This window comes from Aquila chrysaetos, chromosome 9 (genome assembly GCF_900496995.4).
Source record: "Aquila chrysaetos chrysaetos chromosome 9, bAquChr1.4, whole genome shotgun sequence".
Lineage (NCBI taxonomy): Eukaryota > Metazoa > Chordata > Aves > Accipitriformes > Accipitridae > Aquila > Aquila chrysaetos.
In genome coordinates this window covers 13,652,915-13,672,032 of record NC_044012.1, presented here as the reverse complement: position 1 = coordinate 13,672,032, position 19,118 = coordinate 13,652,915, and the positions used below count along the sequence as shown (strand labels likewise).

Here is a 19,118-nt window from a genome sequence, read left to right as displayed (position 1 = left end):
TACATCTCTCTATAACACTTGTCATTCTTAGAACAGACTATCACAGTTCCAACAACACACCTACTACATACTGTAAACAATTTTATTTAATTGATGTCAGAATTAAATTTTATTTTTTAAAATAAATGCATGAGTGGATTATCTGGAGAGAAGTTTTTTAGTACCAACGATTGTAGTATGCAAAATTTATTGAGGCCATTGTCCGTACTTCATTTTGTGACTGTGACTAGGTGTTGCTTTGTTGTGGCAAATAAGCATGAATAAAAAGCCAACTTTCCAATGCATTCCCAACTGATAGGCTTAGGATATTGTGTGCCTGTATCATAAACCAGCAGATCATCCTATTGGAAAACAAAACAAAACTCCATTAATTAAGCACCTACTTGTATCTTTTTAGAATGTTTTTACAGTTTTAGGAAGGGACAAATCCCATGGTGTCATCTGTGAACATAGCTGAAGTAAAAGTGGCCCACTTTCAGTTTGAGCGAGAAACACCGTAATAGACTGGGTTGCTATTATAGCAAGTTTATTATTATTGGTATATAAGCTAGCTGGGGGCTTAAACACAAAGCAGCTGGGTAATTTAGCTAGCTCCTGGATCCAGTTAAAAAAAAAATCTATGTTCTGTCCACGGTAGGGGAATGGTCATAGCTGAGAAACTACTATATATTAGATTGTACCACACCTGTGGCATGTTCACCGTTATAAGCTGTGTAGGCTGTAGAAAACATTAAATCCTCTCATTACTGCCTTACATAAGACAGACACTTCAAGCAGTTCCACGTTTATCTGAGATTACCAGTTAAACTCATTAAAAAGCAACTAGGGCTTGTTCACTCAATTGGATGTTTTCAGGATTTTGGTGTGCTTTGTGATTAACAACAGTATGTCTTTGATTAGGGAGATGACATTTTTGGGAAGACTTAGCCTTCCTGATGTTTTGTTCGCTGGGTTAAGTCTGAGGTGACAGGTATGTTGTTAGCTCTCTCACCCTTTGTTGGTAAAGCTAAACTTGTGAAACTGGAACTAGAATTTTTTTTTTTTTTTAATTTGAGGAAGAAATGCACCATTAACACTTCAGGTTCTAGCCAAGCTCAGGCTCTGACAGCAATTACAGGCAACCAATGGAATAAATTGTTTGGAAACCTCTTTATCATTAATGTTTCTTTTTTGTTTACACCAAGTAAATGAAGGAAAGAAACTTTGACTTGTAACCAGGTAGCAGTACATTGAACTTCTTACTACCAGCGTCCTGGTTTTCTTTGGCCATTCCCCCCCACCTTGTTTCACACTTTTTCACATGAAGTTGCACACTTGTTGCTACTCACTAAATAAAACCTTATGAGTTTCTTTAAACCCGTAAGTAAATTTAGCCCAGTGCGTGGTTTCACAGAAGTCAATGGGGCCATATTGGTGGATTCCTCTGTTCAGAAACATAAATGCTTTTGGATCAGAGCTGTCAGGTGTGAGCCTCCATGGACAGGGACTGCTTTCTTCTTTTGTACTAGGAAGTTATTGTCTCCTTAGCTGTAGTGCAGGGTCCCGGATCTGAATCTGGCCAATATCAGCCAAGACATTCAGGCACTACCGTAACACAAATAAGAATAATAATGGTATTTAACATTGCTTTTTTCATAAATCAATCAAAGAAGTCAAAGCAGCAGGCATAACTAATATTACTTAGAGTCAGATAGGGCTACATCTCTTTCATAAAAAGTGTTTTTCTGCAATATTTAACCATTGTTGGCAACAATCATCAATATTAATCCTTAACAGCAACATGATAACCAAGCTAGCAGATAAAATGGCTGTTAAAAAAGTAGGAAAAAAAGGAATAATAGGATTGTGGAATTTTAATATTCTCCAGCTATTTATTAAAAAGTGTTTATTTTGTATGTGTTTATTTCTAATAATCAACTGTAACATTACTTTGCAAAAAACTGTAATTGCTTCTTAATTTCAAATCCCAGTTCCTTTGTGCTGTATACAAAGGTAGGATATTTCTGTACTTATTGTTCACAGCACTCTGTGTAAAAAATCACGTTCATTTCAAGAACCTGTTATGGTATTGATTCTGGTAAAGACTTCCATTAACTGACCAATCTAAATCTCATAAGTGATGTCAGGATAGTTATGCATTTGCTTGGTTCAAGTATTCAGCCATTATGTTAGAATGCAGGCAGTGTCTGAATATGGCTGTTAAATTATTTCTAAATACCGAACCAGAACAGCTTAACAGTTCTGCAGTTTGAGACTGACACAAAAATGACAATCTGCCACCTCTTTGTTTTTTAAATATTAACGTTGTATTGGGATAGTATTTTTGGAGTAAAAACCTGTGGCACGAGAGGATAAGTGACATAAACAAAGGCAGCTGGGCTGCATGAAATAATGGAACAATAAGGCCCTTACAGCCGTTCTCATCACTCCAGTATGTTAATTAGCATTCTGTTGTGGCCGCAACACTGAAAACATGTAATCTGTATTGGTGTACTGTACAGCTGTGAACACACATTCTTTTTTGTTAGTCCCTAGAGTTAGCCTTGCCATTGGCATATGTGTGTGGGCCAAAAGTCAAACCATCACCACTAAAATACCACGCTATAGAAGCAAAAGAGATTTTCTTTTATTTATTTCCATCGTAACCTGTGATGTAATCTGGTTACACAGCTTCTGTCTGTCTGCTGATTTTTTTATCATTTTGCGTGTGTATGTGTGTATGTATGCATGTCAGCGTGTGTCTGTGTGTATGTGCAAAGGAGTGTGTGTATATAAGGCCAAACTAATAATCTGAAATAAGTGATTTAGGAAGATAAAATGTGCTATAAATAAATGAAAGCTTTTTCCTCAATAGAATAGTTTTAAAAGTCTGCCATGAGGAACATTACAGCTATATTTTCTTTTTCATGGGTAAAGCTAGTCGGATATTTTTATTTGTAATTTTATTAAAGAAAAATAGTTCAGAAATCAGTGCTTCAGTGAATTCAGCTGCACAGGCATGGAACGCTTGCATTTTTTTAAATTTTGATACAAATATGTAAAAAAGCAGTGAAAGCAGAACAGAAGAAATATGATTAAAGAAAAAAAGTTGCCATTTATACTCCCTTTTAAAAGAATTCATATTAAAGTCAGGATATCAGCCCACTGCATCCATGTTAACCTTACTTGACCAGGGGTTAGAGGAGACCACCTAAGGATGATTTGGTCAGATGGAATTCATTCCCCATTTGAGGGGTTTGGTATTTCTTTGTAGTGCTCCTGTAATTTAAAAACATGCTGACCTCTTCTAATGCATAGGTATTTACCTAGCAAAGAAGCCTACCTTTTGGATCATAAATTAGATTTAAAATTAAGAAATAAGATTTCTAGTATTTCCTCTTAAATGTACATTTATGCAGTGAATATTCACTTGTCAAACCTGTTTGCTAGTTTCCATTTATTACTTCGCTGTGATGATCTCTGTACTCACACACACAAAAAAAAAGAGGTAGGAAAAAATTTTCTTAGAAAATAACTTGCGGTGCTCTTGGGTGAATACATCCTTTATCCATACTCAGATGATAAGAGTGAAGGCTTAGCTCATATTTCTGCACTAATCTACTTCAAACCTGATCTTGAAAAATTACCCTCATTGCACAAAGAAAATACAGCATTTAAGTCACCATGCTGATCAAATTTGGTTCTGCTTTTTGACTGTGGAGGGAACAAATTGTTTGGTGATTCTGTGATGTGAACCAGCGTCCACTAGGGAACCGAGTAAGTTTTTTGTTTTTTGTTTAACCACTTTCTTTCTTTCCCAAGTAGATTGTAACTCTTTTAATGAGACAGATAGATTATTATAATATCGTATTTGTATGCAAAATATTGAAAGGTTAAAAAAAAAAAGCTTAATACTTTATATTGCTATTGATAGCATGATTTTAGACTAGAGATACTAAATATTTAGATTTCATGCTTGCATTACTGTTTTTATGGAAATAAAATTCAGGAATGCTGCTTTAAAAATTAAATTTCTACAGAAATAAAATACAGGCTGTCAAAAAGGGAATAAGAACAACAACAAAAATGTTAGTAGCTGTCTCTGAATTTGTCTTTATAGTGGCAAAAGTATATAATTAATAGAAGAATTTTAGCTCCAGATGTGGCTATACTATAATAGAGCCTTATAAATGCTACAGAAAGAAAAATTGCTTGGAACGAATGAGAACCAAATCAAGAGCACACCTGGGTTTGACAAAGATTGCATTTACTGACTGCTGTGCTATCACATTACAGAGAAAGACCAAGTCTTTGGGAGCAGCTGTAGAGAAAGGCCTGGCAAATCTGCATGCAAATAGCAGCACATTGTTAACTTAATCAGATGCCGAGGAAAAGATGTGCCAGACCATGAGGATGATCTATAAACAAGTACAGAGTCCAGAGAGATTGTGAGGGCTAGGCAGATTAAAAAGGTATACCACAAGGGTTCTGTCCTTGGGTCAGATTCTCGTCTTTTATGTTGCCTGAAGGTTACTGCCATTCAAGCTAACTTATCACAGTGTTTGTTACAACCCATTGTAGTAAATTTGTCAAATAGTACCCGGTTTGTTCTTTGCACAGATATAAATAATTGCATATTATTTTGGGAGTTTGGTAGCTCTTTGTTCCTTGGTGGTAGAGATACGGGTATTATTTTCTGAAGGAACAGTGTGTGATTTCATAACTCCCATCAAATAATATTACAGTATAAATGTCCCAGTGTAGTGAGATAAGAAATAGTGTGATACACCGTATAAAGAGACAGATCTTCCATTAAAAGAAAATATTTCTTATAAACGGAAGTGCCGGGACAAAAATCATCTTAAGAAAGTTAGACACCTGCTCTTCATATCATTTATTAATATTAACGGGAATATATGTTTAAAATCTTCTCTAAGTGTAATATCATAAAAAATAAAGAAGTAATACTATTTAATCACCCACAGCTTAATAGTGCCTTAGTTGTTTACTGCCATTGCACTAATTGCTCTGTACTAATGTGTTTTTGTGTGATTTCCAGTAGTGCTAAAAGAACTGAGATCCATAACCAATTAAATATAGTGTTTTTATGTTAAAAATATATCTGCTGTAGACTAGCAAATGAACAGTGGTATTCTTTTAAAAATGAGAGAGTTGGCAGTTGCATAGCTGCAGAGTAGTAGGTATTTTTCATTGCATCTTTTCCACAGTGACACTGAAGTAATCTTTATGAATAAGCAAACTGCAGAAAGCTGAGCATTTTATATTATATTATAGGCCAGAATCTCCTTTCTCACAGTTATAAATCAGGTATAACTTTGTTAAAGACAGAGGATTTACACCTACCCAAAAGAGGTGGACTCAGGCCTTTTGTTCCTGCAAATGGCTCTTCTTTTTTTTGGAAATGCAACTTTTAAAATCTGAAATACAGATTCATCTCACACAAGCACCTGAGCATAAATATTTCAGCTATACCTGCCACATGGCAAACCGTGTACGGGGCCAGCCGTGCCGGGCAGGCAGCCCAAGCCGAAGGAAGTTGTTTGGGTCCCTGGCTTTATCATAGGGAGCAGGACAGAAATGATGTTCAGAGACTTGTAGGAGGGGAAGCAACACCGTTTATATACTGTAGTGTACCCTGCCAGAGGGTTAATTGAGTAACATTGTTGTTGGCTCCAGAAGGAGCTCGCTGCCTGAGACAGGGCACCGCAGTGGAGACTGCGAGGGTGAGCGAGGTGAGGGGAAATTGGACATAATAGCATTAATAATAATAATTAAAGACTAAGAGTAACAAAAGAACACATAACCAATACACCAGTCTCTTGCTTTTTATTACAAAATTAATATTCATATGAATGCTATCAGAGCTAGTCAGTATTAAACCGGTAAGACAAAAGCCACATTGTAATATATTATACAGTATATTGCAAGATGTTTGTTTCTGTGGATTTTGACCAGCTGAAAACAAACTAACAGCACTACCAAATAGTCTGTTTCCAGGTCTTCAGCACAAGGCCCTTAGTCAGTATAAGATCCCCAGACCCACAGAGCAGGAATGCTCATCACTTTATATGGGGGGAGGTAATGAGATCAATTAGATCCTCATCCATTGAACTGTAGACAGCTGTTGGTGCATAATAATCATCATTAGAGATGGGTGGATGTGGGATACTTGATTTGCCAGACTACCCGCAGGTATTCTAAAAATGCCAGACTTAACTCTTGAGTATTTTGAGTACTTGAGGCCAACATTTTCTCTGAAGTCTCTCCTGGGACTATTGATCATAAAAGAAGAAAAGGTACATCTGAGAGCAAGGAGAGCTAGAAGGCTGCCAGGCTGTTTTTCAGGGCTGGAGAAAGTTGAGTGGATAAACCCTGCCAGCTGCTATGTAAGCACCGCCCTTTTCAGGGCCACGTGGAGCTTGTGAGCAACTAACCCCAGCATTAGCTGCCATCCTGATTTCAAACCTCAGCAGCCATGCTCATTAGCCAGCTTCTTGTTTTCTCCTCACAATAGTTTCTTGGTAAGAATTGCACCTGTTTTAGGTTTGGGTGTATTCTTTCTCTGTCCATCCCATAGTTCAAATGTTACCTATTAACAAGGATCATCTCCATTCTGGTTGTATACTAATGCAACCAGTTTGTGTGTTAATGAAGTTAGTCTGATTTTGACATTGCTTTTTGGAGGATGGGTAATGTAATCTTATCAGTATTTCAGTCTGAGCCTATAAACCACCAATAGGTTTTATAAGCACCACTAGCATGTCCAGAATACAGTCACTGCACTGTGATCTGCATTGTTTGTGGTTACTAATTTCAGACTTTTCTTTGAAGCCTAAATAAATGCTTGTAGCATTTGATACTTATATGTTTAAAATGTTATAAAACTATGTTAACCAGTGCTGTTATTCATATACATCCTTGCAGCTCTGTATGTTCTGCACTTTTAATCTTTATAATAATTCTTATAGCTGAGAGTCCTTTTTCGAGATAGTGGGTGCTGCTATTCCAGTAGAGTAAATATGGTATGTGTTACTACTGTTTAATTTTGATTTGGTAGTGTAAGTAAACAATCCACTTACTTTGGTGGGCTTCCTTATTCATTTATACTCCTTAAAATAGGTGTAAGTTTCCAGTGTAAAATGATGGTATCTCCCTGGTTAAATCATGTTAGTATTTATGGGAGTTTAGTAAAAACAGCCCAGCATTTATGGGATAGTGGGAACTGGAGTGAAAGCAAATACGTGCAAGAGAGAAAGTGTGTGTGAGATGAGATCTTCTGAATCCTTATCTGAGTTTTTGACAGTGCTTCTGGCATATCCTTATGACCTTTACTGCTGTTGTCTGACGCCTAAGTCTAAACCCCGTTCCTGACCTCACTGGGTGTATACATGAGCAACAGATTTGGCCCCAATTTGGAAAATAATACTTGGGTACCCTGCAAGTTGCTCTGAGGATTAATTTGTTAATGTTTGTACAATACTCTGAATATATAAAGTGCTATATAAGTGTTTAGTAGTATTAAGTCCCTGTGCATTGCTTATGTATCCTCAATATCAGTACAGACTGTGGTTTTTGCTTTTATGGACTAGTAGAGCTTAGAAAGGAAGGAAACAGATATTATGGTTCCAGCAACTAGTGAAATAAAGCAACTGGCGAAATGTGCTCTGTTTTACATGCACACAGATAATATTTGGGTAGATGGTCACACAGTACCAGTGTGCAAATATTTATCTGTTTGCAAAGAGAATCTCAGCCTTTATTGCCCGATGCTGCAAACCATTATTCTTGTAAACACCATTGGATTTCTCATCTGCATAAAGACTATTTTTAAGACTAAGGGTCTGTGGAAAAAGAATCTAACATATCTTTTTAGATTAAATTTACTCTACTGGTTTTATGGCCTAGCACGTTTTTGGTAGATCAACTAGTTGATTGCACTTGAAGATCTGCATAGTGGTCTTTCCTTAGATTTGCTTTCATGATGTGTGCAAGAACAAATTAAGCTTTTGCACTTAAAACATACTGAATATCGGAGATGATGGCTAGATTGCAGGTAATAGGAATTTCTTAGTTCTCTTTGATGGTTGCACTGTCATCATCAGTTTGGTTATAGCAGCTGCTCCTTTCTTGCCAGTCGGTTTTATTTCCTGTTCTCGAATAATCTCTCTCATTCAGAGGAAGGTAAAGACAGCCATCTTCTTGAAAGCAAGTAAAATGCGATAAATGAAAGTGATGAAAGAAGACATCAAGCCAGACGTTCTCTCCGTCCGGCATGGCTGAACTAGGGTTCAGATGCTACTTTAGAGATTTCACCATACTTTTCATTAGAGATGTATCAGTGATGAAGTATCATGAGATGGAATATCAGTATCATCTGGGGAAGAGCCAGCAATGAAAATATGTTTTGGGCTGTGAAATTTCAATGCATTCATTAATCAGAAGACATTTTATCTCTGTGATTCTGGATTACCCAGGTGGTTCTCAGCCTCGGTAGTGGAAGGCAGTGTGGAAGCCCCATAAGTGCAGGAGCAGCATTCCTGACACTGCCTGAGAGGGGCTTTGTGCATGGTGTGAGCAGAGCAGTGCTGAACCCTGACCTCAGCTCTGGACAAGTATGTGAAGTTTCTTTCTACTTTTGATTTTTAACTAAAGCCTAGTTCTTAAAAGTTATCATATTGTGTTTAGTGGAAATGAAAAGAGGAAAATCTACATGAGAGAGTCAGCAGGGGAATGTGAGATCCTTACGTTCACTTGTCTTCTTTCCAGTGCTGTTGTCTTCCAAACAGAATTTACTTTCCTTCAATTTTTTTTATTCCTTCTTCTCACTGGGTGTCTAGCTGTAACCGTAAATGAATGTATCTGGCAGGTGGCCCAGCGCTGAGGCCCCAATATCACTTGGCAGTTATGCCTTATAAGATGCAAAAGAACGTTGTATAGGAAGAGTGGTGACGGGCGGTCAGCTCAAATAGTGCCATATTTCTCCTCCCTTCCCTATACCAAAAGTTATAACATCATGTTTCGGTCACAACAGTCAGCAAGTAGTATGAACCAAGCAACATTACGGTTATAACTAGTTACAGGTTACAATTACAAAGGTTACCACTGTGAGGAAAATTAATTGGCAATATTTTCTTAATGTTTTTGCCAACTACAAGAATTGAAACAACAAAAGTTCTTTTGTATCCTTCCCCCATCACTCCAGCTCTTCCCAGATAATTCCAGTCATTCATCTGTCCAACTCAGAAGTATTTTAAATTAAGCTAAAGGGGGAGGTGATCATCACCAAGTAATTATAACTATAATTGGAAGCAAAACTTGAAATGCAGTCTCCCAAGGTGATGCAGTTATTCCTGGGTGTCAAAGCAAATCTCCCTCTTCTCTATGCCGACTGTGTCTGGACATAGAGGGCAGCTGGAGTCTGACCCCAAAGTACAGTAATGTATTGTGGTAGTCTGCTGGTATCAGAAATGGAGCAGGATGGAAGCAGTTGGGATCTCCCAGCGTCTAGACCAATTAACTCCACGTGTGTCCTGATATCATCAGTTGTAACTGAAGCGGGTATTTTTGTGGTCCATACTGTCTGTTTTTCTGATGGGCAAAAAGGACCCATCTTGTGGCTGAGTTAAGCTTCTCTCGGGTGTCATTCCAGTTTTTAAACATACCTTATTCTAAAGTAAAGCAGCATTCATAAAATGCAAGATTGAAAGGCACGGTACACGTTAAGTCAGAGCTTCAAACGGTACTGCTGTCCTGAACAGAGACTCTGGAATTTTGTCTTCAATTCATCCACCTGTACAAAGATTGCATGGATGTGAAGTGTTCCATTGTACGTAGATACTCTCCATTGCAGTCCTCTCCAGCAAAAGAGGCTGAAGCCTTTTTTAGCACTAATGACCATATAACTACAGCATTGAGATACATGATGTTTATAATCTTGACAGTCTACTGTGCGGCCTCCCCATATTTTTTTTTAAGTAGCGACTGTCGAGCACAACTACTACATACACCTGCTTTTTTTTAATACCATGACTAATAACTGTGGCAATGCAGCAGTAGAAGGCGATATATTGTAGAAAGCAGTATAGTGTATGGGACCTCCAAACTTCTGCTGCTTCAGAATTGTTTAGTAAATGTCACAGAAGCATAGTCTGTTGTAAACATAAAAAATTGTATTAATGGCTTCATTATTTTTTCCAATTCTTTTGTCGCTGCGTCTGTTTCTGTTAGCAAAAGCACCTCTGAACAGTATTGTATTGCTTCCTGTGTTGATCTGGGACTTGTAAGAGGCTAGATCATTATCACTCATCTTGCAAGTGTTTTGTTCTACTTGTGGGTACTCGTTTGACTGTCTTCACTGCTCCTGAAGTTTCACCCACGTTGCACCAAGTAAGGTCTCTTAAAGATGCTGCTGGCACAACTTTTTCATCTAGGCTTTCTTCCTACATGCAAAATAGATTTCTTTGCAGCACTCTGGTCAAAAGAAAGCTGCTATCTAACCATGGCCATTTCTACACTGCAATGCACTAAGTCCGGATTCTGTGCTCTCAGCAATCCCTGTAGTCCAAAGCAATGGGCAATTTTTTTCCATAGCTGTGACATAGATTGAATTCCTATCCATTATCTTCACAAAAAGTGATGGCTCATTTTTCAAAGTACTGATTGGCATAAATTTTGTGGATGACTGTTTTTGATGATGATTATTTTTGTAGATGGGTTATTTGCTATGCTCTTCAAGTGCTCCCCAGGCTTTGACTCCTGATGTTGTCCAGGCAATTGAGCTGGTATACCATAGCCTGTTTAACTAGTCTCATGGGATACCGTTTGCCTGCTCACTCACCTAAATTGGTGTTAGTGTAGTGTGTGGAGTGGAAAGACTCCCTTCAGTTAAGGCAGTATGTTCCAGACCAGGGATTTTACTTTTTGTTTTGTTTTGTTTTACATGGTTTCCCTATTTAGAAGCTGCTGTTGCTGGGTGACTGCTGGCATTCTGCTGGATAACTTTAGAAAGCCGTAGCCTGGCTGAATAGATCATGTCACAACGCTAAACATTAGAGGTAGAATTGCATCCGGTGTCTGTTGTTGGCTCTTGTTCTGTCAAGGCTAGAAAAATGCTAGCTGATTTGATAAGCAGTTAAAACGTCCTCTGAAACAGGAGCATGAAATAGGCTGGATTTGTACTCAGTGAGAGCTCTGTAATGGCAGAAGTGTGCATGATCAGATATTCCTGACCTCTACCAATGGGCTATTGGCCCGTCTGCTACTCCGAGTTTTTGCTGTCATCAGCTGTGCTGCCAGGGTCTGCTCTAGCCAACTCTTCTAAGCCATGGCCAGCTTGCTGGGAGCAGAGACCACTGGGCTCCTCAGTGCAGATTTCGAGCAGAATGGCAACTGGCGCAAAGCTCTTGCTTTGGCACCCTTCAGTCATCCAGGTTCTGTTCTTTATCCCTCTCTTCCCAGCTTTTCTCTTGCCTTGCCAAAGAAATGTGGCACTAGCAGAATCTTCCATTCTGGGCAATTATTTTAGGTACTCTTTGCCAGGCGACCCAGAATTAGGGTTTTTCCTCAAATTAGTTCCAGAAGAGAGTCTGAGGAAAGGGAGACAAGAGGATGGATTTGTCAGCTTTGGTGTTTGGTGTCTTAGGGCCATGTTTGCTGGCTCGTTTTGTCTACCTTGTGAAACTTTAGGGCAGTCCAACAAAGAATTAGTTTCTCTTGGGACTGCAATCCCTGTTGTATCAACTCAGATGCCTTGCTTCTCTCTGGAGAAGCCAGAAAATACTAGCAGTAGCTGTTTGCAACAGGTTTCTCCAAAAGCAAACTGGACATGAAGACTGACTTTGGACATACCTCTTTTTTTCTGAAAGTTGTTTCAATGACCAAAGGAAATTGAGAGCTTTTTGCTTTTGGAATAGTTCCCTGTTTAACTGTGGTGAAAAATCCAATTTGATCTGAGATCCCTGCACAGCCCCCTTAGAGCGACCTCCCAGAGCTGATGATTTTCTTGCCTGTAAAGTTTGTTCCCCTCTAAACCTCACTTCAGAGCTTGAAGCAGAAGTTGTGAATTTTTGCAGAGTTTATTTGGAAGTTAAGCATACATTTAGCATGCTAAATGCGTGGTCAACAATAAAAAGAGAGAAATGTACCTCCTTACTATCTTTGGACTGTCTTAAAGAAAGCAATGAATTGTCCATTTTTCTCCCTCTCAGTTTTGGTAGGAAACCCTGAGCTTTTAGTGTCCCTGGCTCCAACTGTGAATAAGCACTACAGGTTCTCCCAGAAGGCTGTGGAGCCTTGGCTCTCAGCTCCCGGATTTGACCCTGCAGTAGCTGCTTGAATTCTCTGCTGAAAATGAGCACAATCCTATTAAATATTCTGCACAAGAATGGGGGGTGGGGGGGTGAGGGGGTGTCCCTTTAAAAGCACTGGGTTAGTAGCAGCACAATTAGACTTTACTGTCTGTAGTTCCTACTATACCTCTGAAGCACTTGTATGGAATGGATGCTTCAAATTAAGTATGACCTGGTTGTCCAATCCCAATTACCTAAAGAATCCCTCAATTTGCTTAACAATTCCCTCACAGCTATTATGGCTCTGACTGATTGTCCCCAGGACTCTCTTAGGCTTACAGCTAATGTAATTGATTCTTCAGTAGTAGCCTGAAGGGCCATTTGGCTTCAACCATGGTCGGGAGATTTTTTTTTTTTTTTTGAGCTAAGTTAAGAGAATGGTTATTTTTTATAGTCGTTCTGGTTTTGGAGGGTGAGGGTGGAGGGAATAATCTGGACACAGCTTGGAACAACAGTCCCTGCCAGATGGGGAAGTATTTTCCTTGGGCTTTCAGTTAAATTGGCTTTGGATGGAAGGTCTATGTAGACTTCAAACCCAAATTTGGGCGGGTATTTCTGAAAAAGAGCTGTAGTGAAGGCTTCATTCTGACATTTTCCTCTCTTTCTTCCTCTTAGTCAAAATGGCAAGAATGTTTGGGGTTTTTTCTGTACCTGAATGAACATCAGTCACGATAGATGCACCGTTTCAGTTGTGACAAAACTATCAATCCTCAAATGGTCTCATTCAGAAGGACTGTGTACGAGGGTTGATTATTAGCTTATGGAAGAGGTCTTTGACACTGTAAAGTTGATTGTCTTTTCATCATCAAGGACTAGATGATAAAATTCAGTAGACTGTGTTAGCAAATCTACATTAGTGAGGGCACTCATAACATCTCATGCTATCATGTTGGGATCTTACATTCTAAGTTGTGTTGTAGCTTTTTTTGGACACTTTTACTTTTCACTGGGAAAAACTGGATAGCTGCAAACACAGAATTCCATCAAAATAATTTCCACAATCCTCACCCCCTTTTTTCACCAAATCCCACAAAACCATAACTAGAACACCCAGTAGTGGAAGTGGCAGGAGATCAGTTTAAAACAGATAAAAGGACACAGTGAGTAGTGAACTTCTGGAACTTGCTGCCAAGGGAATTTGTAGAGGCAGACAGCATCAGCAGGCTCAGAAAGGGATTAGACAGATTCATGGAAAACAGCTCAATAAACAGATAATAATAAACAGGTCAATAAACAGCTAAAAAAATGCTATAGCTTTGAGTCATGAAGGGCACTAACTTCCTACATATCTAGAACCTTAGAATTAAGGTGCTTAGACACTACCTTGTTGAGAATGATAAAGAGATGTTCAGAATTTCTTTTTCAAAGGTGTAACTGGTATTTCTCAGCTTCTCAGTTCCTGCTGGCCAGGCTGATAAAAAAAGTTAATGTGTTTACATCACTGAGGTAAACTAGTACTTTCTCCTTTTTTCATATCTTTCATTTCCTATGGAAAGAGGGATGCACTTTATCTGGGAAACGGGAGAGAACAGCTATTTGATTGGTTAGGTGTGAGAAGGAGGGAGGAAGAGAAAGGGAACTGGAGTCTGCCTGAACAGAGGGATCAAAGTGAAAGCTTACCATGAATTGCTTTTCTACCTGAAATCCGTAAGGAAGGAAATGACTCCATTATTGGGGGTTCTTAAAGGAATGGTTCACTAAAAATGTTACTGAGTTTGGATCTCTACAGCTCTGGCAGTCTCTGAAAATGCTAGATTCTCAAAAATGTCTTCAAGTCCAGAACTGTACCTTAAGTGTACCTCTTACCAAGACAGACTAGGACCTTACTGGGCAATGGAGGACCCCACGGCAGTATTAGTGCTCAGATATGAGAGACTCCCTCTCCATGGCAGAGTATATGTTGTCTATATTGCTTAATGCATTTTAAAAAGATGATGTCAACATTAATTACTAAAATGATGTACTTGCCAACAGAGTAATGCACAATATTCCCCACCTCACTTCCATGTGCAGTCCATTAATTAATGTCTTTACAAAATGAACCTCGTAAGTAACAATTTAGTCTTGATTCCTGTAAAATATGATTTTGAAACAAGTGTTCATGGCGAAGCAGTGGAAATGCCAGCTGGCCTTTGGTGAAACACTCAGTATAGTTTGGATTATAGAACGCTATTTTTCCTGCACAAGGTAAGGGAATACTGTCTAAAAGTTAGGTTTTCTGTGTTTGCTTCTCACAGAAAAGGCATAAGGATCTTGAGAGGATTTCATTCTCCTTAAAGATGGGTGTCTAATTTAGGTAGACGGGCTGCTGGAACAGCTGCAAATAGGTGAGATAGATCCTGTCCTAAAAAAAAGACTAGAATAAAACCAGAAAGTGCAAGTCATATCATGTGCCAGACCATATCGTAGTCTGGCAGCGAAATGGCTCCAGCCAATACTAGCAGTATTTGTTTGCAAGTTACATTTTCCTCATCTGTTGTTCTGTACCTGCAAAGTGACTCTGCATCTGCTTGAGATTTCAAGAGCATTTCCTGATTGAAAATTCACTTTGATTACCTCTTTAGCTGGTGAAACTTACTTGTTGCAATTAACAGTTTATAAGCATACCAGTGACCACTGATGCTCTGCATTATAGAAACATTAAATATGATAGAAAAAAACCCCAACATTTCTGGTTAGTGACATCTCTCAGAAGCAGTGCTGATGTTTTGCAGTCTTAATTTAAGAAGGTATTTCAGCCTGTGCTTAAGTTTATAAATTCTTAAATTTCATGCAAAGCTGCAGAGTAGAAGTCAGTGAGTATCCAGTGATGATGCAGTAGCAATATTAATGTGGCCATTGTATGCATTCTGCTTTGTTATTCCAAAAATTTTTCATTGTAAATGCTTATTAAACTATCTTACTTCCTGTGTAGGAAGTCTTCCAAATGAATTGAAACCTCTTGACCTTTGAAAGAGCCCCATGGGTATCCCAAAGGTGTATGGTCCCCAAGAGGGAAAATGTTACTCAGGATACGTAGGAACTGTCAACTGATTGCTATGGAAGATCCTACACAATAAGTAGAAGGCCCGATGATAGTGTTAAAAGTGGATAATAAATAGGAATTGTTATGGGAACTTTTTGAGGAAAAATGTGTACTTATTTTTGATTGTGTTCATTGTAGTTGCTTCATGAAATTAACAATTGACAAAATGGAAAAATGTGTAAGTTTTGTTTATAACCATTTTTGCCAAGGGTTTTTGTTTTGTTTTGTTTTTTGTATTGTAGACTTCTGGATCTAAGCTTCCCATATATTTTTCCTTCATTTAGGGAACACACAGACCTGACTGCAGACTGAGTTATAAAATAAATATGTTCTATGTTCATTTTGTGGGTATGTTACTCTGCATTATTATATAGTTTGTGATTTGAGTAGATATGGCTACAGCTGAACAAAAGTATTTAGCATGTTTAGTATGTCAAGGCTGGAAAACTTAAAATTAGCCATACCAGTTTTTCACTGGTATGTGTGGATGCATGTTTTGTAACCAATGCATTTTCTCTGCAGAGAAAAAGATTCTGTTGAGTGTGTGTCCCCTCCTGTGTGCACAGTGCATTGTATCTGCTCCCTGCTTCTGTTTGATGAGGTGCATGCTTACCTACAACAGAAAGCAGATTCACCAGTCTGAACCCAATCTTAGCTTGCTGTATATAGCAAATCAAAGATAAAGATTTTTCAATATTAGTTTTAGTCTCTAAAAAATTAGGAAAATAATTACAATTAGGAATCATTCCAGTGCATTGTTGGTTTGTTCCTGTATTTTCTCTGTCTTGTATCACTGTGTCCTCTAATCAACTCCTTTCCATTGCACTGATGTAGCCCAAAATGTATTGAGTTGATGGTGGAAGTTCCACCGGTGGAAGAGCATTCCACTATCAGTGAAATAATGCATAAAGAACTGGAGACTCCTGGGGATATTTTTTCCATTTGAATTTTTATTTTTATTTTCATTCATGAAAGCTTATAGAGCCAGTCAGTAATGTGTAAGGTAGAACTCCCTGTTCTCCCTGTATTTCAACTTCACGGTCCATTGCTACTCAGTAGTACTACAGAGAAAATTTTGAGCAGGAACAGGAAGGGTGAAAACCTCGCCAATCTGTTCGAGTAAGAAAGAGAAACTCTAGAACAGTGTGTTGCGGTAGTTAAATGGTGTGTGGCTTATAGTGAAATTACATGTGGGTGAATTTTTTCTTTAAAATGTTTTGTAAATCAGTCATACGTTACAGTACAATGTTGTTTGGTTTTAGTTCAGATTATTTTCAGTTATTGAAAGTAATTTTGCAGGGAAAAAAGGTTTAACCATAAATATGCACCTTGATTTTTGTGTTCTGTGTTAAAGACTACAATGAAAAATAAAGGGTAAGGGTAAATTAAGTCTTGTCCTGTGTATGTAGTTGTCATTTGCATCAATAAGCTCCACATATCTATGGATTCAAGTTCCACCCTGAGATCCATATATGGGTATAAATGTTTGTCACTGGTGCAGCATTGGCTTGGACCAAAATTCATGAAAGTTGTTGGAAAGACTGTCACCAAGTTGGTTTTGGATTGGGTCCATTGTGTATAATTTTAAGATTTGTATCTCCCACTGTTTTAAGTCTTGGTATCTCTGCATATCATGGAGTTTGGTTGCTTTGTGATTTTTTTATTATTTATTTTTGCCAGCCCATATCCTGTTGCACATTTGGTGGGACTTCCATGGCAAATAGGCCCTAGGGAAAAGCGTTGTAGCTTTCCATGAAAAATTTAACACAGGTGTTTTAATGAAAATCTGGCAAAACAAATTGCAGTTTGAAATATCTGATTTTCTGAACCCTGGCAAAAGAGCACAGAGCCTAGCAATAAATACTGATCCCACACCCAGATTACCAGTTGTCAGCTGCTGTATCTGTCTCTGTAGTAGTTCCTGCCTCACAGCACGCGAGAAGCAATGTATTAGTTTAGCCCTAATGAAACCAGTGAAATATGTCTTTCACTGAAAGCTGTACTGAGTTTACATCACATTTGCCATGAGCATGTACACTAAAAATTACTGCGAATCAGTTAACTTGTGCTAACATGTTACTCTGTGATAAGTTGTTGCGAACCAATTTTCTGATCTTCTGTATCTGTGAATGTTATGCTGAATTTAACTTGACTTTAGATGGTTATATTTGAGATGAGGGAATTCAGTCTCTTGCTGTTTGTTATTAGCTATAGGACCTCGAATGAGATCAGAGCTCCATTGTGCTAGTGGTAGTGCAGGCAGAGGCTTGGGGTGTTATTTCAGTAACTTCATAATTCTGATTTAAAGAATTGAGTTAAAATTAAAAAAAAGAAAAAAGAAAAAAAAAAAGGTTGAGACTGACTACAATGCTGGTAGGGAAATTATGATAAGCTGTTTTTTAGAGATGGAAGAGGGGGGGCAATACAGGCAATCTTACAGGACAAAGTGTCCAGTGGACAAAGCCAGTCCAGTTCCCTACAACATTGCATTTTATCTCAAGACAAGTTGTCTGTTCAGGGCGGATTTCATGATACCAGCTCATTCCCAGTTAGTTCAGATATGTAAAAACAATCACATTAAAATAGATTTTCCCCATTTCTCTCTCTCTTCCAAAATCTTTAACTGTTCCATTTGTTAAAAGTTTTGCAAGAGAACTGAAAGTCATCCGTGCTTCTCTGACACTCATGAGAATGTTTTAAAGATGTTGAAGCAAAATTGGTATTGTAAAAGGAAGCATGAAAACTTTTGTATTTTGGGATGTGATTTTTTTTCTTTGCATTTGTTTTTTATTCTTGGTGAAGAAATTTACTTGTTTAAGAAATGAAGTTGTATAATAAAAGACACATTAGTAATGTTGGAAGTGAAACATGTTTTCCTAATACACTGGCAGAATTATTCAAGATCAGTTGACCCTTCTGTAAATATGGCCTTAAGGACAGGAGGATCTTTGGTTTCACTGCTGTACAAATGCCATTTGTATAAGTGCAAATTGCCCAGGTCCGGTTTTCAAACCCAACCAACTTTTTAGCAGCGTTTCAATCTTTATAATTGCATTCAATTGGTGCTGATATTTGGGGTCCCTATTGTTTTACATTCCTGTTTGAAATTATTGGCTCTGTTCATATTTTCTGTGAAAGGTACGATTGAGTATGAGCAAATCTTCATGTGGTTAAAATTCTGTATTTTATAGGATAGTAGAGAGAGTCACTTTCTTCCAGCCTCTTGCTCAGAAGACAGGAGACTAACTTCATCAAAGTAGGGCATTTAGAAATAGATGACTTAAAACTTTCCTTTTTTCTTTCTTTCTTTCTTTTTTTTTTTTTAAATACAAAACTGCTGTAATTCTAACAAAGTGCAGAAAAATGTTCTTCATGCAAGAAAGTATGGCTCTCAAGTGAGAGTCCACTTTTGCGGTTTTTTTTGTTGTTTTAGTACTGGGAAAAAAAAAAACCCACCTAAAATTATTTTTGAGGCTACAGAAAGGCTTATTCCTGAACAGTAGCAGGAAATGCTTTTCTCCCAGCTGGACAGTGTGCTGATCGCTCAGTTGTGTCTCAGCCTGGGAATGGGGAGGATTATGCTCCTCGACCAGGAGAACGGGGGTTGAGGATCTGCAGAGTGCCTTGCAGCGTCCCACGCTGCTTTCTGCCTCAGCACAAGGTGCTGGTCAACATTCCTACAATGGTGATTCACTTTGGGTTACTCATTTGGTAAAGCTTCAGTTGCTCTATAAATTAAGCCAGAC

General features: G+C 38.2%; 1 protein-coding gene across 1 annotated transcript in view; it reads left to right on the top strand.

The window, feature by feature from the left end:
• Positions 1 to 3,660: 3,660 nt before the first annotated feature.
• The window catches only part of ZNF536 (zinc finger protein 536), a 227,191-nt gene continuing 211,733 nt past the window's right edge, over positions 3,661 to 19,118 (top strand). Inside the window, 1 exon segment of the mRNA XM_030025661.1 lies at positions 3,661 to 3,756. The gene's annotated coding sequence lies outside the window, so the exon portion shown is untranslated.